The sequence below is a fragment of the Panulirus ornatus genome, chromosome 17 (genome assembly GCF_036320965.1).
Source record: "Panulirus ornatus isolate Po-2019 chromosome 17, ASM3632096v1, whole genome shotgun sequence".
Taxonomy (NCBI): Eukaryota; Metazoa; Arthropoda; class Malacostraca; order Decapoda; family Palinuridae; genus Panulirus; species Panulirus ornatus.
In genome coordinates this window covers 55011020-55031132 of record NC_092240.1, presented here as the reverse complement: position 1 = coordinate 55031132, position 20113 = coordinate 55011020, and the positions used below count along the sequence as shown (strand labels likewise).

Genomic DNA, 20113 nt, shown 5'->3' with positions numbered 1-20113 from the left:
ACAATAAGGCTCAGCGACCACAATCGAACACAAGAGCCGCGCGAGTCTAATGATTCTTTTGAAGAATAACTGATCCCTCTAACAAAGGGACATACAGAACACCTGACCCTCCGGCAGCCGCTCTGGGATCGACCATATTCCTGGGCCAATTCTTTTTTTTCTTTTTTCATTATTTCTGGGTATACTATGTCGATGGGAAGGTCAGTATTGTGTGTGGTGACCATTAGTACCTCGGGACCATTGCTGCTAGGTATGTCCAGGGTCTTATTCATACAAGGTTGCCGCAGTTAGGCATATTTCACGGCAAGCTCATCTCTAGTGGCGTTTGAGAATATGATCCAGAATGTTGTTGACAGGGTCTGTGACGTCACGGGAAGATGCCAAACATGGAAGTTTGTAGAATGATTTCCCAAGGCATGAAAATTCCCCAGCAATGATTGTTTTGAAATGCAGTACTCCATATTGATAGTCTGTATTTAGAAATCTTATTTGGGAAAGGTATTCTATTGATGGACTCAGCCTAAATAAATATAAAATAAAACAGTAAGTGATATCTTAACCCTGCTTACTCTGACGTCACTGGGAGGTTGATGACGCACGAGGACTCGAGCGGACTGCTAGTGTTGCTTCGGGGATGCTGGCCGCTAGAATTTGTTTTCCATAGACCTTAGGATCTTGCTTTGATCACTTTCCAGTACCTTTATTTGTGATGGGTATCAGAGGCTGGTGATCGGGAGCATGACCGGTTCCCAAATCATTTGAAATTAACTGTTATATGGGAAAACCTTAAGATTGACTTGGTAGTAACACAATTGATCTTAATTACGATTCCTCTCGTTTGCTGAGATGAATAGCTTAAATAAAAAAAAGAAAATGAAACGGCAGGACAAGGAGGGAAAAGTGTACTAGGGGAAGGGGGGAGAGGGTAGGGTTCGCCCTTGTCCACAGTGACGTAGAATCAAGAGAGAGACTTTCGCGCGCTAGGCATGGCGGGCGCGCGTGTGCGCATCACTGTATTGATTACTTCTCGTGTCCCAGCATCCTTGCCAGGCGACCAGCCCTCCCACCGTACAAACACCTGCACCCCCAGCAGGAGCAGCTGCTGCACGCCTGAACCATTACAGTACACGTATTACCCCAGGGGAGGTAAGACAGGCATGGGTGAGGTGTGAGGTGAGCGTCCTGCCTGCGGTAGGGGGCGCAAGGGCAACCTGGGTTGGAGTACGACCTCCGCCACGCCTGCCCGGCACCCACTCGAAATACACTGGAATTTTGCAAACCGCTTCGTTCATTTACACACACAATATTCAGCCACAGGTTCATAAACCGATTTGTTCAGTCGGTAAATGTTTACAGCCAAGCGGTCCAGGCATCCACACACCTCATTACCCTCCTGCCGAAGTCTTCGGCGAATGTGAAGTCTGGAGGAGTGTGGCGGACACAGCCGGTGGGAACATCGCGAAGTTTTTGGTACAAGTTGTGAGTTCTTGGTGCGTCCTGATGTAGGGGAGGAGGGCTGAGAGGTGTCGCCTGCTGCTGCTGCCGCCGCTCACATCAGGTGCGGCCATCGGGGACGGTCAGGCAGTGACAGTGTACACACACACCTCCACCGCAGCGGCACGGCCGCGTCCACCGACCTCCTCCTCCTCCTCCTCCACATTTATCCACAAACAGTTCGTGATAAGTCTTGTCTGACGCCATTTTGGGGCTTATCGGCCGCCTCTCCACGGGAGTTCTGGCGGCTACTTTTGCGCGGGAAACTACCCAACTGTTGCTCGTGATTGGTCGCCTGGCCCACCCTGGAACGGTTGTCCCCAACGGCCCTGGACGAGGGGGGGTTGACTCGTGTTGATATGATGACCAGGGACGTGGCAGGTGAGTACCCTACTGGGGGACGAGTTCTCCCCAGAACATCACTTGTCCCCTTCATCAGACCAGCCGCACACTACCTCACCGTCTGTACTCAGACTCACTCACGTCCTGCTGCCTCACCACTGACTCACCGACTGTACTCATAGACTCACGTCCTGCTGCCTCGCTAGTTACTTAACTGTACCAGTGGTTCCCTAACTGTACCAACTACACATCGCTCACTATCAAGACTCCCCCACCCCTCTCTGTACACCACCAGTCCCCCCAGCTCTCTCTGTACCACCAGTCCCCCCACTCCTCTCTGTACCACCAGTCCCCCACTCCTCTCTGTACCACCAGTCCCCCCACTCCTCTCTGTACCAACAGTCCCCCCAGCTCTCTCTGTACCACCATTCCCCCCTCTCCTCTCTGTACCAACAGTCCCCCCACCCCTCTCTGTACCACCAGTCCCCTCACTCCTCTCTGTACCATCCGTTCCCCCACTCCTCTTTGTACCATCAGTTCCCCCATCCACTTTCCCCTCCAGTGTTACCAAGTCCACATCCTGGTATGGTAACAGTTTTTCCCCTCCACTGCAACTATAACTGACCTTTCATAATACCGTAACTATTTCAACCTCACGTTAAGGTATCAGTAACTCGTCACCTGTAACTCCTGTGTATCAGTGCCACACACTCTTCCCATCGGTGTACCTGTAACTCCTTACCCAGGTTTGTGAGTACCTCGTCACTCATTCCTGCACGTTTTCTCTACTCACTGTAGTAGCTACGGGTGATGTGTGTCGTGGTAAACACCACAGACGGCCTTAGGTCGAGTCCTTCACCAGATGTGTCCACAAGAAAGGCTGTGTCACGTTACGTTGGCAATGTCTTCCTTCCAACAGTACTGTTGTGGGCAGTGCTGGTGTCCTCCTCCCGAAGGAGGTTTCCTTGTTAATGGCGTAAAAGGCTGTGCACATCTGTTGGTTCCTCTGTTAACGGCATAGAAGGCTCTGTGCACATCTGTTGGCTCCGCTGTTAATGGCGTAGCAGGCTCTGCACATCTGTTCAAATGAAAGTTTTCGTCGACTTGATATATTCCTGATCATCTCCGTTGGTCGTTGATAAACGGATTGCTTGTCATAATAACAGGTAAATCTACATACTGTCTCAGGCAATGAAAACAACCGTAGGTACAGAATTCTAGTTCTGATTGGTTGGTTGGTTGGTGTAGCCAAGTCCTCAAGGTGTAGCAGGAATCCTGCACTCTCCTGGGTAGCTGTGTAAGACGGTGTTTGTAGGCCAAAACTTCATTACTTTTATCATGATGCTTAGATCTATAATAGTTCATTCTAGAATGTTGTAGGTGTTACCGGACTCCGCCTGCTCGAAGTTGCACCGCTAGTGGAAAGTCATCTTTGGCGAGGCTACATTATCGGGAGTACTGTCTAGTCAAAGAAATTTTCTCTCCAAGAGTTCATATTTCCCTGCTACTGGAAGTAGCGCGGTCTGCAGTTGCAGGAGCCTCTGGAAAGAGGTTCTAGGGTAATTATATATATATATATATATATATATATATATATATATATATATATATATATAAGAGGGTATGCTGAAATGGTTTTGGACATATGGAGAGAATGAGTAAGTGGAGGGAACAAGGAGATGTAGACCAAATTGAAGATGGAAGGGTGGAATGAAAAAGATTTTTGAGTGACTGGGACCTGAAGATGCAGAAGGGTGAAAGGAGTACACGGGATAGAACAAGTTGGAACGATGTGGTATACAGGGGTCGACGTGCTGTCAAAGGATTGAATCAGGGCATGGAAAGCGACCGGCGGAAACCATGTCAAAGTCTGTGGGGGCCTGGTTGTGGATAAGGAGCTGCGGTTTCGGTGCATCACACATGACAGCTGGAGAATGGATGAGAGAATGCGGTCTTTCTTCATCTGTTCCTGTCGCTCCCTTGCTAATGCGAGAAACGGCAGTCAGATATGTAAATACATAAACAGAAAATCACAGCAAACATGTGACTTCGTAAATGTAGAAACACCGCTAAGAAAAGGAAACACGAGAATCCTGAGCGCTTTCGTGCATTACCAGATCTTCAGAGGACTAGTTACAAGAGTGGCTATGTAGCTAGTCCTCTAAAGATGTGATAATACACGGAAGCGCTCAGAATTCTCTTGTTTCCTTCACCTTGTGTTTGAGGAAAGAAACCTGGATGTTCTATCTCTGAGTGAACAAAGCTCCGGGGTTAAGGGGAAGAATGGATTATTATGTCCTAGGAATAAAGTTACGGGTTGGTAAGAGGACAAAAGCTAAGGAAGGAGTAGCTATACTTCTAAAGCAGGAGTTGTGGTAGTGTGTGATAGAGTGCATGGAAGTAAATTCTAGATTGATGTGGGTAGAATTTGAAACGGATGATAAGATATGGATGACTGTTAGTGCTTATCCACCTGACCATGAGAAGAAAGATCACGAGAGGTAAGTGCTTTGGGAGCAGCTAAGTGAGTGTGTCAGCAGTTTTGATGTAAGAGATCGGGTATTAGTGACGGGTGATCTAAATGCGAAGATGAGTAGTTTGGCAGTTGAGGGTATGATTAGGTTGCATGGGGTATTCAGTATTATGAATGGAAATGGTGGACAGCTTGTGAAGTTGTTGCTGAAAAATGACTGGTGATTGGGAATACCTGGTTCAGAAAGTGGGATGTTCACAAGTATGCGTATGTGAGGAGGAGGGATGATCAGCGTCCATTATTTGATCACATATTAATTGGTAGGCTTGTGAAAGAGAGACTTTTAGATGTAAATGTGCTGAGAGTGTCAGCTGTTGAGATGTCTGATCACTGTCTTATGGAAACGAGGATGAAGATTTGTAGAGGTTTTTGGAAAGAGGAAATAATGTCGGTGAGAAGAGAGTGGTGAGATTAAGTAAGCTTGAAAAAGAGACTTGTGGGAAGAAATACAGGAGGGATTGAGTGTGGAATGGCAAAATTTGAAAGTAAATGAAGTAAGGAAAGTGGGTAAGGAATGGAAAGTATTTAAGAAAGAATTGGTGGCATGTGCAATAGATGCTTGTGGCATGCGAAAGGTGGGAGCTAGGCGGATGAAAAAGGGTAGTGAATGGTGGGATGAAGAAGTAAAGTTGTTTGTGAAAGAGCATAGAGAGGAGTTTGTGCGTTACTTAGAGAGAATGGAGTACAAATGACTTGGGGGGGGGGGGGGGGGGATGTATAGGAAAATCGGTAGTAGGTCAAGAGGAAGGTGCAGGGGTTGAAGAAGAGGGCAAATAAGAGTTGGAGTGAGAGAGTATCATTAAACGTTAAGGAGAATATGAAGATGTTTTGGAATGCGTTTCATGATAGTGTGGCAGATGTAGGGTGTTTAGTTCGGGGTAGTATGCGAAGAGAGAGTCATGGAAAGTGGTTTGATGAAGAGAGAAGAGGTGGTGAAAGCCTTGCGGAGGATGAAATACGACAAGGCGGCGGGTTTGGATGGTACTGCAGTTAGATTTATTAAGGAAGGGGATGACCGTGTAACTGATTAGTTGGTAAGGATATTCATTGCATGTATGGATCATGGTGAAGTGCCTGGGGATTGGTGAAATGCGTGCATAGTGCCACTGTACAAATGGAAGGGGATAAAGGTGAGTGTTCAAACTACAGAGGCATAAATTTGTTGAGTATTCCTGGGAATTTTTTGGGAGAGTATTGAGTGAGAGGGTGAAGGCATGTACAGAGCATCAGATTGGGGAGCAGCACTATTTCAGAAGTGGTAAAGGATGTGTGGATCAGGTGTTTGCTTTAAAGAATGTGTGAGAAATATTTAGAGAAAAAGAGGGATTTGTATGAGGCATATGGTGTTGAAGACCTCACGCCTCATTCATAACAATGCGGAGGAAATAACCAGCCACCCTACATACGTCCCAGATTCTGAAGGCCTTCTTTGCAACACGGGATTAGTTTTTCACCTCCAGTTTACCTCTCTTTGGCGACACAGTTTCATCCCTAGTAGGTTCATCTGATCAGACTCTTGAAGGCTCCTACTGCACCCCGTCCTCCTGATCCCTCCTCAAAACAGCTTCTGTGGCTGAGTCTGCTGTAACTCTGTGCCTGACGGCTCTAACTCTGTGCTTTATGGCTCTAACTCTGTGTCTGACGACTCTAACTCACGAAAATTCTTTTCCATCTTCCTCTGGAAAGAATGCTGGCTCTTCACAGATGATGCTTCTGTTTCTTTCGAAGGTTCAACAGGGGTTACTCTCGCGGGAAAGGGGACATATATCCCCTCTCCCGCTGAGGTTCTCCTTCCCGTCTATGGTTCTGAGGTCATCCAGGCAGATCTAGCGTATCGCTTGATTCGTATACAGCTTTCATCTCTGGTCAAAATTCTTGGTAATATATCATCACGTGAGGCGAGACACTTCGGTCATCTTAAGGACATGCATTAGTACGGCCTGATAAGCCATTTGTAAGCATCGTGAATCTCATGATCTGGTTTTTGTCCGTCATGATACTTTCTGTATGGCGAGTTCCACCACTGGTGTCCTTTTCTATGTTACTGATGCTGCTCATCCTCTCTAAGAGACCCACAGTTGTAACTTTGTTATAATTCAAACATTTATGACAAGTTGTGGCGTAAGGAACACAGTATCCAAGCTCTCCTCATTCAGCTTTCGTTCGCTGTGTTCTCTGAAAACCAGCTTTGAAGTTGGTTCCGTCTCGTAAATATAGATGGATCAACCAGTGATTCCGTCTTCTCTATCAGTAGCAGGTGTTCCGCAGGGTTGTCTCTTGTCTTCTGCTGTCTTTCTCCTTGATATCAACTTTTCTTCAGCATATAAAGCAGTTCATTTACAGAACACAACGCTTTATTCTTCCCCTTCCTTAAAATCCCTTCATCTTCTCATCCTTCATTTCTCTCTCCCGTTTTGCTCCTGCTGACACTTATACTTGGACAGGATATTCTTCAGACGTCACCAAGTTGATCTAACGTTTCCCATTTTTCTCAGCTGTTCATGATCTTACTTATCACCTTTCATGGCTTTAAAACATTCATTAATAGACATAGTAATCATACCTGTGACAAAATATAATGTACATTAGGAGGTCTATATTATAAAGATGATCAAGTCTGCTTCAAAAGAATAAAGAGTCGTGTTCAGATGTCGAAGATTCAACTTCCTTGAACCCTTGGGTCGCGTATATAAAGGATTGACTCGTTCTTGTATAGTACAGCTGATGCATCAGAGGGGTTATACCTCCACATGCTGACCTCAGTGTGAACCAGTCCAACTTATCAACTCGTCCAATCTGACCTTAAATCTTGACCCACATACTCGACACCACGGTGTTAGTTTTCTTTCTCCCTTGTGTAAATATTGCTTAGGTTTTGCTTCCGAGAACTGGCTGTTTGCGATCCTCCCCCGACCATTAGGTAGACCACAAGATACTGGGAAGAACACCATGTCATATGATAACTGGGAGGTCGTAAGCAACCCAAGGGTGACCCGCTATTATGTCTGTTTCCTTTCGTTCACACTAAGCTTTGGAATTTTACCTTTTAATGTTTTTTTCACTTAAACTTCGATCACTCATACAACCTCGACGAGAATAACAACCTCGACCAACCTAACAACTTTCCCCAGCCTAACAACCTCGACCAACCGAACAACCTCGACCAGCCTAACAACTTCGACCAGCCTAACAACCTCGACCAGCTCCCTATCGTAAGAAACATTATTTACACCTCAAAAGCCTTTTAGACATTTTTCTGCTTTAGTTAATTTTTCTTCCCTTTTTCAATGTTTCATTTAACTTCTTTCTTAATAACTACACGCTGCCCCTGCTACGGGAAGCAGTGCAATCTTGGATATATATATATATATATATATATATATATATATATATATATATATATATATATATATATATATATATATATATATATAGTAGCCGTACTCTACTGCATAGAGTTACACCTTGAATTCATAATGTGCGTTTACATTTCTCTGTTTTCAGTGTTTCTATGTGGGTCTAATATAGAGTAGCCTCAGACTCAATAATAAATGATGTTATTTTCGACAAGAATCAACCAGAAATATCGATTTATTTTTTTTGCAAAATAACAATGAGGATGGGAAGGTTTTCTGAAGCCTTCATGATGCCGGGTGTTGTGTGCCCTGCGGCAGACGTAACACACAACGGACTGTTGTGTGGGAGGTGCTCATCAAACAGAAGTGTTGGTAGGTTCCTGGGTCGTTGGGTGGACCTAGACATCCACTGAGAGTTCTTTTTTTTTCTTTGTTCCCATGATCAACGTCAGGTTTTGTGATCAACGAGGAGGTACATAACCCCTGGTGTGGGACGGCCATTATTCCCATCAACAATTATCATCGTCCAGAAAGTTGTGTGACTTTTGTGGAGGAACTTCTGCTTGGTCGTCTTCCGTGGCCGTCAACACCACTTGTGACCAACGGCTGGCGTGCCTGACCCACACTCGTCAGCTGTGTGAGTCTCGTCTGAGCTCACGATTTCCTCACGAATCAAATACCCTAAGTTTCTTCTTGTATTCTGAAGTTTCATTAAAATATCAGAAATCCGTAATAAAGGGAAGGGTTTACAGGAGCCACGTAGGGAAGAGCCACCTCGAGATGGAACACAACAGGTAAGATCGTGTGTGTCTGCTGAGAACCTATGTAAGTGCAGACCACCGTCCTGACACTGCTCTCCACATGCCACGGTCGTGCATGTGTGGCGCTCACCAGGGACGGCTGAGGACCGAGGTTTCCCTCGCCCTCACCAACATCATAATTTTACTCCATCATCAACATATGGAACGTTAGTGTCTCTCTTGACTGAGCTTCGGATCTGGACCTCTCTGTCTGCAGGCCTCCTCCACCTGCATCCACAACATGACAACGGTAGCAGCTTCGTCCACACCAACACACGCTTTCTGTCTGATTCCTCTCTACCCATGACCTGAGGTGCTGGTCCTTCTGTGTGGGTCCAGCTTGAGCAGCTGTGGGAGACGAGGAGGTCGACAGTACTGACCGTTAACACTGATGTAACTTGATGATGGAGGAGAGGGTCGCTGGTGCCACAAGTCTCGTACCTTGCTTTCCTCACGACCTTCTCATGAATGATTCGTAAGGATGTGTTGACCACGGCAACTATCATGATCTGGTTCATGACTCGGTGTTGATAGCGGGAGATCCGTGATCGGATCGTTTCCTATACTCCCCCCCCCCCCCCCCCCACACACACACACACACACACACACACGTCCCATGTACTCCCACTTGTCTCCAGTGTGTCGTACACGGTAACTAAGACGGGCGGGAGGCTGGAATTCCTCCCTTCTTGTGGCCAAGCGAAGATGTAGCCCCAAAGACTCAGTCGTCTGCTACTGACGCTACCTCGCAAAGGTGGGAAAGGCGAAGGGTTACGTAGAATCAAGTGGGGACCTCAGACACCCACATTAGTCCCGCCAGGTGCACGTCACCTGGTCGTGGTCAGCCTCTGCCCACCTGAGATGCTCCCCAGCAACACTCATGCACCATAGCCTCGACCTGCCCCAGCCTGACACGACCTGATCCATCCCCGGCACACGACCACAGTGAGGAAAGTGGTTTGGGTGAGGGACACGGTGTGACCCCGGGGGCTGGAGGTCACCAGCGACCCAACACATGACCCAGGTGGTGACATACCAATTTTCTTCTCATTTTTCATATCAAGATCTGGAGGGCGTCCGACCATCGCCTGCTGCTCCCTGCCGGCCCGATACACACATCAAATAATTGTTTTACTTTTCTTCCTGAAGCAAATATCTTTTCATTCGTTGTTTTGTTAGTGCAAGAGTTGTGGGTGGCTGCCTGCGTCATGCGCCAGCCTCACTAACACAAGAACTTCTTAACAAATGTTCCCCAAATTCATGTTTGGTGTACCACGTCTGTTGGTGTCCATATATATTCATGAATCAAAATGTATTTGTAAGATTCTGTTTATATAATAACTGGCCTGACACAGGGCTCAAACATGTCCCAATAATGACCATTTTGGGTGAAAGAAATTGATCTAAAGAAGACGACGAGCGAGAAAAGAATTCCACAGCTTCACTCCTCGGGGGATAGAAGGAGGGATCACAACGGTCGATCCTCGTGTGACTGGTTTCCTCACACAATGTATGGAGAGCAGCAGCCAGCTGGGCACGTGTCACGGGTCCAGGCCGTCCACACGTAGGCAGTTCACGAGGACTGGCTAACATGATACCTGTACAACACGGGGGAGGACAGCGTTATCATGCCGGACGTAGAGGGATGAGTGGAGTGAAGTGATGATGATATGGAAGGTTTTGTTTACTGTGGGTGTGGAAGAGGTGGAGGGACAGCCGCTCCAGGCATGTCAGGTACTCCATACTGGGGCGAATATGGACCCTGTACCTAGGTAGGGAACACCTCACAAAGGAAATATTCAAGGCATCTACACAACATCCCATGATTTTTGGGAAGTAAATTTTGTAATGTTTATTACGTGGGGTTCCCAGGATAAAGAGAGGACTATGGTTATTACCAGCACTATGGGAGTAGACTCCCCTACACACGCCCTCTAGCTGATGACTCCTCCCCACACCCTCACAGCTGGTAGTCACTCCTTCCCTCAACAAACACTCCACATTCTACAGAACATTTCTGGTGGCTGACAGTGAAGGAAAATGTGCGAAGTGCCATATCGAGAAAGCGTGCCTACCTGCCTACATTATGACTCGCTAATAAGCTAGGCTAGCACGTATCGCTCACCACACTCGCTTAATGAATGATACTCCCAATTTTCGCTCCTGCGCTCATTACACAATCATTGTTTCATCTGGGACTGACGTCATCCATATATCAAGTTTTCTATTGAATGTTTTTATATTATGATATCCACGTTCCTTGCTTCTCCTGGTGGCTCCTACAGTCCTGGTGGCTCCTACAGTCCTGGTGGCTCCTACAGTCCTGGTGGCTCCTACAGTCCTGGTGGCTCCTACAGTCCTGGTGGCTACTGCAGTGAACAGCCTCTTTATGTAGGACTCTACAGTAGTCTCGTCTTGATATCTTGGTAACTGTGTTTCTTCCTTGTTGAGAGGCGTGTACGTAGGTCCACACAATTGTTCTTTATCCTTTCAGGTTTGCTGCCAGACGTACATTATCATGTATGTGTCTCTCTACTTTCTAGTCAGTAATGGTCGAATTTATTTCAGCCTCTCATGACAGTTTATGTGTTCCATCCCGTCGAGTTTGCTCTCTCTCTCTCTCTCTCTCTCTCTCTCTCTCTCTCTCTCTCTCTCTCTCTCTCTCTCCCAGACAGTACACGACGCGTCAATCAGTATGTGTGGAGGCTGGGAAGGTAGCAGTACCTGCAGGAGGTGAGGCTGGTTGGGGGGAGGATATGACAGTTTTTACGGGCCGTTAACCAGAGGGCAGCTCGGCCGTCTGGGGCGTGAGATGGGCTGCCGTATACTGGAGGAGGCGACACCCACCACCACCACAGCTCTGAAGGGGACGACAGCACGAGTGAACGACGCTCACTAGGCCAGACCGCTGCTCGTGTCCAGGCACATACAGGGACCAGCTTCCCACTCTCTCACTAATCTTCTCTCTTCCTATGGCTATAGATATATATTGGTACGATCAAATAGAAATTCGGATCTGTGCTTATTTTGTGTCTGTTCTAACAGTGTTCTTGTCTTGTGTTTTTGCCAGAAGTCGTTTTGTTTTTCCAACAGAATATTTTATTGTCTTGTCAGCTCTGATAGATCTTGACCGTCACCAGATTTTGATGACAACTTTGCATTATGATCACGTGTACGTTGAGTATACACTCCACCTCTTCTCCACTATGTGGAGCATACAATCCTCCTTTCCACCACTACATGGAACATGTCCTCTACCTCTCTACTGTGTGGAGTATGCACTGTACCGCTTCCAGTGTGTGGGACATGTAATCTACCACCTTTCCTGTGTGGAATACAACTTATCTTGTGTAAGATCAAACACTTATGCACGAACATATTCACGCCCATACACGTACCTACAGATACATACACTCACAGCAGTTACGTCTACATACATACACTGAATTTATGATATTCTAAATGAGCAACAGACACAAGCTGGTCGTTCATGGGATGTCAGCGACCAGTCGTGGGGACAGGGAGGGAGGGATCTCACAGCCCCTGTCGTCTGATGTGGTCTTTGTGTTACAACTGTCGTCCCTCGTCGTGTTCGGGTCCGCCGCCGCTCGCTCCATCTGTCGTGGACAAAAGCTTCGGTTGTTTAATCATTTCTCTGCTTTATCTTGTTTTGTTTCCATTGATCAACATAAGAAAAGAAGTACAAAAGAAGAAAGAAACTTTGCCAAGGATAATTTGAACATGGCGATAGATGATAATGCTGAACATTTCAACAAATTCATGTAAATGTTTATTTATATCATAGCCTCACGAAGGTGACTGGCAACACGACTCCAGCCAGCGGCTCCCTCCTCTACCAGTTATTATTATTATTATTATTAATATTATTATTATTATTATTATTATTATTATTATTATTATTTATTATTATTATTATCAATTGTGATATGAACCATAATTTCTTGGGAAATTCTTGTGCAAGAAGCTAGGCCACAACTGGGCCACAGGTTGGGCTTCCACTGGGCCACAGGCTGGGCCACTACTGGGCCACAGGCTGGGCCACCACTGGTACCATCACTAAACCACAAATTAATGGTCACATTCTGTCAGTCATGTCGATCAACGCGGAAGATGTCTCTCATTTCCCAGTTCTGGAGTGCTGATCTGTAGTTCTGTGGTGTGTGAACTGTTAATGCTCAAGTTATGGACCTGACTGATGTACTTCTCCACAACAGACATTATACTGGGTAGGATTCCTGCCATAAAATTATGTAAGGATGGAAAACTGCTTGATTTTGGAAGTGCTTTGTGCTTTATCGTAACCTATGCTGGTGACTTCTGGCGTGTAATGGATTTGACTATCCCAGAAAGTGGCAATGTTTGTGACAACCTAATATAATGACCATTAAGCAGTGATGTCATTAAAGAGTATCTTTTTTTCCTACTTATGTGCACGTTCCTTTGTTATTGTGGTAACATTAGGGGGCAATCCTGGGTAAGAGGAAGCCAATGACAGGTGGTGGTTACGGACACACCTCTGTTTAGTAAACAAACCAGTTCACAGTGTGAGTGGCTCGAGACTGCATCGTGTGGACATTGTACTGTGGCTTTGTGATTACTTGAGGGAGTTGAGACGGACGAACTTAAATCGTTTGTTAGTGATGATAAAGTAGAACATAAAGGTGAGACTCTGAGTCATCGGCAGAACTGGGATGACCTGTGAAAGAAGTTATTGTCAAGTTTCACTTGACTCAAGGCGTAGCAGAGCGGAGGCGAGAACTGTGTGTTGGACATGTGTTTCGAGTCAGTGATTCAGTTTGAGGATTCGTTTCTGTGATTCAAGTGATTACTCTGTCTACCTTGATGGGGGGCAATCGCTCCCCCTACAGCTGTTAACGTATAATAAATTTGATAACAATGATACATAAAAATATTCATGCAAATATTTTAGCCCAATTTCTCGAAAGAAGGAATGAATGTAAATCCATGTTTACTAAATCGTTTCAGCGACTCAAAACTAGTGTTCAGTGAAACACCTTTGTTTCCCCAACATCCTCAAACACTGACACGTTTCACGACACGAAATTCTGCCAGAAGTGGAGTAGTGGCACGATGATTACCACAAGGCTTAAGAAAAGAAGCAAAGAAAGACATGTTATTAATCACTAGCACTGCAGTCTTGTTATGACTGGATATAATAATGTAGAAGCAGTTATTGAACTCTTATTAAACTTTTTATGTATCATACTCGAGTGAAATGTGAATCCTCAGTGAAACTTAAGCAAACATTTGGTTTTCCGGGGTAACATCAGCTTGTAATTTTTACCACGAAAGAAAATGAACTCTGGGAAGGTAAGTAACATAGATGTTTGTAGTAATTAACGTTACTATGTCCCTTGTCTTGTGTGTAGAGATGAAACATTTACTTTACTGAAATAGTCGTTTTCTGTGAGCTTGGAAGCATAGAGAGAAGTGCTTTTTGGAAGTCCACGAGGACGCAAGAAGCATTTGCTCTGTATGTGGTCATTGTGGTAACAATTGTGGCAAGAGCAGGGAGGGCATTTGTGGTGAGAACATTGTATATTACGTCAGGGATGATGCTATAATTGTGCCACCATCACGGACTGGGCAGTAAGTCTGCGTAAGGATATAGGATGGCAAAACACACACACACACACACACACCCTGTCCTTACCTAGCTCGCTCTTACCTGCATCTTGTGAGACAAATACATGCCTTACAAAATGTAAACCTTGCTGGATATTAATAGAAATTACACGTGAAATTAACTGGAGACGAAAATGCAGCAGAGGCGATTACGTGGTTTTATGAAATGAGTAGAATTGATGCCTACGTGAACATAAACATTTGTTGAGTGTGTAAGTAGATAAGATACCTATGAGGAAGCAGAGGGAAAATATTGGAAAACTTAGGAGTGATAAAGGTTATAGAAATTCATTATTTAGATAATACGATCCTTGACCATGACGCACGTATAGTGGCTGGGTTCGACGGTACTTTATGTTGGCTTGACCTTTGACCTGACCCTTAATGGACAGGTCATAGTCCAGGACATTATTCGTTAGGGCGTACCGTCGTGCACAAGGGCCTTGCCGTCATGTCGCAGGGTCGTACCGTTGTACTCAAAGGGTTAAAGCTGAAAGTCTGGGAGGAATCTATATTTGTCTTCGAGCAGAACAGAGTGTGGATGGGGAAGAACAGAGCGTGGATGGGAAGAACAGAGTGTGGATGGGGAAGAACAGAGTGTGGATGGGGAAGAACAGAGTGTGGATGGGGAAGAACAGAGTGTGGATGGGGAAGAACAGAGTGTGGATGGGGAAGAACAGAGTGTGGATGGGGAAGAATAGAGTGTGGATGGGGAAGAACAGAGTGTGGACGGGGAAGAATAGAGTGTGGATGAGGAAGAACAGAGTGTGGATGGGGAAGAACAGAGTGTGGACTGGGAAGAACAGAGTGTGGACGGGGAAGAATAGAGTGTGGATGAGGAAGAACAGAGTGTGGATGGGGAAGAACAGAGTGTGGACGGGGAAGAACAGGGTGTGGACAGGGAAGAACAGGGCGTGGGAAGGGAAGAGGAGTATGGATGGGGAAGAAGAGAGTGTGGATGGGGAAGAAGAGAGTGTGGATGGGGAAGTAGTATTGTTTTAATAAAGGAAGTTAGAGCAAAATATGACGAGAATGATCAGCGAAAAATAACTTTTCAAGACTCAGATGTAAACATTAGATTAATTAGACCAACAGAGGCGCTACAGGCGAATAAAACATCAGTTTTGTAAAGTTTTTGCAAGACAGGAGGCAACATGAATACTGGAAACAAACAAGTTCCTCGTTATGTAAATGAACAATGAACTTTAATTTCACATCAGGAAACACTGAACAAGAAATTTGTGTTTGTTCCACTCTCCCGTTACCGTTGCCACCACTTGTCCTGTGGTGTGAGGCCAAGTTACCTGCTCACTCTGCTGGCACCTCCTGCCATCACTGCACTACAACAACGCTCTGATGATCGTGTTTTCATTTCCCTAGTGGCTGCCATCATCTTGCCGAACCACGCGTTGTTCATCTGCTTCATTACTGTACATGTACACATCCTCCCACGCCTCCTGATGACCTGAAGCTCTCCCAGCCTCCACTGTACATGTGCCAGTGGTACACCTCCACTGTACCTTCACCAGTGGTAGACCTCCACTGTACAATTGATTCGTGACCCACCTTCCCTCACACCCACTCCTCAGCGCCTCCTGGTCTCCCATCCTGTACTGTAAATACCACAGGCACTCGCCCGGGTGTTGCATCATCAACGTGTGGTCTCCCAGCTCCTCTCTTCTGCCTCCCTTCCCTCACCCAGGCATCTCATATCTAGCTTCCTCCCTGGCTGGTCTTTCTACCCTGTGATCGATCATGACCTATTTACTAACTTCATCAGTTCTGTATTTCCAGTTCAACTCATCTTCTGACAATCATGTGGGAACATAAGCTCAGGGATTTTAATGATTCCACATTGACATAAAGAACCTTTTTAAATGATACTGAATACTTAATGGATCAGGATTACCCTCTTCGTACCGACAGATGTCGCCTTCATTGCTCCCTCGCGTCCCTGACTCCCTTAATCCGTATTTCTCGACGCTTCTCCTCTTCATCAGCAGACCAGCAGATGCTCTCATATGCTGGCCTCTCATCCCTACCTTCGTCGACATCTCTTGTGTCCACTTCATCATCTCGTCCCTCGTCTGTTCCTCGCTTCGTGACGCTTGCCTCATTGTGAACTCACTTCAGAAGGGGATAGTTTTGGACAGGATATTTTAATGAGACAGATTTGGACAGGCTATGTTAGTGAGACAGATTCATCTCGTTAAGTCTAACGCGTCTAAGACATATTTTCTTCCCATACATCTTCCCAAGACCCCTCACAATTCTCTCACATCCTCTCATATATATTATTTCATCATTTAAGAAGTCATATTTCGTATTACTGTCCAAGTTTAGTTTGAAACTCCACATTACACATATGATCAAGTCTGCATGTAAGGTTGTAGGAGTCGTGATCAGACGGTAAACATTCTACTCTTCCACTAAACAGTTGTTCCCTTTATATAAAGGCCAGATTCATCCTCGTGTGGAGTACTCTCTCACATTTGGTCAGGCTACAGCTTTACATGTTTATTTAATAGCCTCGCGTCCAAAGCGCTCCGACTTGCCCATTTTTGCTTAAAAATTTCTCCCGCTTACCCAAGATCATAGCTTTGGTTCTCCTCTCCCTCTTCTATAGATATTACTTCGGTTTCTGCTCCCGAGAACTGGCTGCCTGTGTGCCTCTGCCGTGAGCTTGACCACACTATACTCCACAAGCTACCGCGTCTCATAATGACTGTGTGGCTGTTGATAAGTCGAGGATGAGCCGTTGTGATATTTTATTTCCCCTACACCTCCAAGCTTTGGAACAGGTGACCTACCTCAAGACATATCCTAACGGCCACAACCTGATCCCTTATCAAAAGGCGGGTCGCCCACTTCTGGCAACAGTATTAGATTATTTTCGTGTTTTGTTTTTGGTCTCATTAGGAGACCTTTCCCTGTTTTATCTGAGGCCTGGCCATGATGAGGAAGTTGGTCCGTCACCCAAGCCTTCCATATAAAAAGGGAAACCCACATATCTTCCATTTTCCCCTCCCATCCACTCCCTTCTTCCCTGACATTCTTTTCCACATTCCCTCCTATCCACTTTCACCATAGACCCCTCTCCTATATATCGTCCTATGATTCTGTTAAGGCCATGATCCAGGAACACTCTCCTCTCAGTGTTGACGCAGGCGTGATCGCTGGAGAGAGTGTGCGTCAGGAACCGTCATCGCTGCTTTTCATTTCCTCATCGTCAGACGTGGAGGGTTGTACGATCCCTCCACCATCAATATCTGTTTCCTGGCACTACCTCGCTGACGCGGGAAACGGCGATCAAGCATAGAATATATATATATATATATATATATATATATATATATATATATATATATATATATATATATATTCTCCCTTATATAATGATCATACTAGGGAATATACTCGTTCTTGTGTGGGAGCAGCAGAGGTCGGCCCTACTGTCTATCCCCCATGGACCCCACCCCAGGACCTCCCTCCAGCTCCCCCGGTCTCTGACGTCAATCCCCTCCTCCTCCTCCTCCTCCTCCTCCTCCTCCTCCTCCTCCTCCTCCGCCACCCCCTCCACCTTCCGCATGTTCCCCATCTGTGTTTCAGGAAAAATTAAAGATAATTTAGTACGTGTCTGTGTGTTGTATTGCTGGGTTTTATGTACGTTTGTGATTGTGTGTAATGTTATGTGCTTGTAAAGCTTCTATGTGTATCTGTTTGTGTGTTGAGGAGAGTTTTATGTTTGAGTTGCTGTCTCAACCTGTTTATATACCATGTCATAACCATATATATATATATATATAATATATATATATATATATATATATATATATATATATATATATATATGTATATATATATATATATATATATATATAATATATATTATATATATATATATATATATATATATATAAGCAGTTTGTTTGGCTGTGACCCTCCTTCCCTGTCGGAGATTCGAACTCATGAGATTCCTGTGTTGTGTAATATGTCATTATCTGGTGGTTCAGCAGAAGGAGAGTTCAGCACTAGTAGGTACCTCAGCTCTTAACTTTCTAACCCATCAAGTAGTCTTCATGATCCTGTATACACTGCTGATATTAGCAGTTTCCTTGTTTAGTCAATTCCAACCATCCATTAATGACCCTTACACTCAAACATGACTTCGTGACGTCCCTTTCTAACAAGCGTCTTTTGCCCAGCATGTTCTTACGGCTTCACGTTGCTCTGGTGTTCAGTCCCGTGAAGACCTGTTCTATGTCGACGTCGTCCAACTGGTTTAAAACCTTGGAGACTAAGGCCAGGTCACCCACCTCTTGTGGCCAGGTCACCCACCTCTTGTGGCCAGGTCACCCACCTCTTGTGGCCAGGTCACCCACCTCTTATGGCCAGGTCACCCACCTCTTGTCTCGCTCTCAGGTCACAGTTATATGATCAGGCAGGTCGTGTACGAGCTTCAGGGGCAGCGATGGTTCTCAGATCGAGCCCTGCGGGACCCCACTGGTGATCCCACTGAGGAAATCATCCATCCTGCAAAGGGATCCTGTCCGTAGGTGAAGGCTTTTCATCAGCCTCTAGTGGGATCCAATGCTATAAGCTTTTTGGCAGTCCAAGAATGCTCAGTCTACCCATCTATCTCTTTGATCTAATATGGAGTTCAACTATCATGGAAGTCCTGGAGATTTCCTTGGAGCCGTGTTGTCCTACATTAAAAAGTTGCATTATTTTCAGGTAATCATACAAGAGTTGTCTTGTTATCTTTTCCAGTGTTTTACCTGCCACACTTGTTAGTGAGACTGGCCAGTAGTTAAGCTCGATTTCTCCGCCTACTTTCACAAATATGGGCTCGACATTTGCCTTCTTCCACATATATATAGTTACACCATTCCTCACGTGACATACTGAACAATATTTGGACGGCCAAAGACGTCCTTACGCGTGTTCCTTTAGCACGTACAGAGAGTCTTTATTAAGACTATGAGTCTTATATGGGTTTTCCAGTTCAATCGCATGGTATATATTTCTGGTAATTTCTATACCTTTCAAGGCTTCGTACACAACCCCACTTATTTCCTATTAGGTCTTAACTTCTGTGTTGGCATCCTGTAATGACCAAGTTCTGTCCTCTTCATTGTAAGTTTCACACTTCCCTCTCTCTAGCACTGGTCTGTCCTCCAGCCATAGAACTCCTCCTCCTCATTCATACCATCAAGAAAAATGTGGTTCATTTCCACATACCTGCCTTGAGTCTTATACTTACGTTCCTGTCTGAGTCTTCTCTCGTGTCGACTTCATCAAAGTGTCAGGAACATTCACAAGGTGATCTCTCCTCCTGCTTGGGGGTATCATGTATGATGTGTTGTACGATCGTGTCCTCATGTGTACAGACAAGGTCATGATATCATGATGTATCACCCTGGTTCTTGTGGTGCTCTGACGCAGGTGTCCTGCCTACGTTCTCGATGCCTGTGTCTCCATGAATCTCTGTCTTCTTAAGTCTAAAGTTTTCCTGGTATGTTTGCGAGTAACTGAACTCCACCGTTATCCATTCACTGTTATCAGAAATGGTTACACCATCTCCAAGGACTGGGTGTGTTTACCCCGTTTTCTTCTCGTTTTCTAAATGTTACTTCGTCGTCATCAACGTCGATCATGTACAGTGAGTCACTGCAGTTACGTGCAGGGTGTAGAGTAACAGTGATACTCTGCAGTATCCACCCACAGTGATTTTATGTTGTGTAAAGAGGCGCCATCAATCAACATTGATTTTATGGTATACCTTATTAAGAGGTTAATCTCCCTCACTTGTTTATCCTCACCGTCCCTGCTCTCGTGTATCCACTCGAGCAGATCAGGTTAGACCGTGGCTCTTTTGGGTGAACTTTAGTCACCGCTGCTCCAACCGTGTTGGTGTTGCA

General features: G+C 45.4%; 1 long non-coding RNA gene across 1 annotated transcript in view; it reads left to right on the top strand.

Annotated features, from left to right (window-relative positions):
• Nucleotides 1-1547: 1547 nt before the first annotated feature.
• LOC139754795 (uncharacterized) overlaps nt 1548-20113 on the top strand; it is a 30029-nt gene continuing 11463 nt past the window's right edge. The window contains exon 1 of the long non-coding RNA XR_011713959.1: nt 1548-1875. This is a non-coding gene — a long non-coding RNA (uncharacterized lncRNA). The remainder of the gene's footprint in view (nt 1876-20113) is intronic.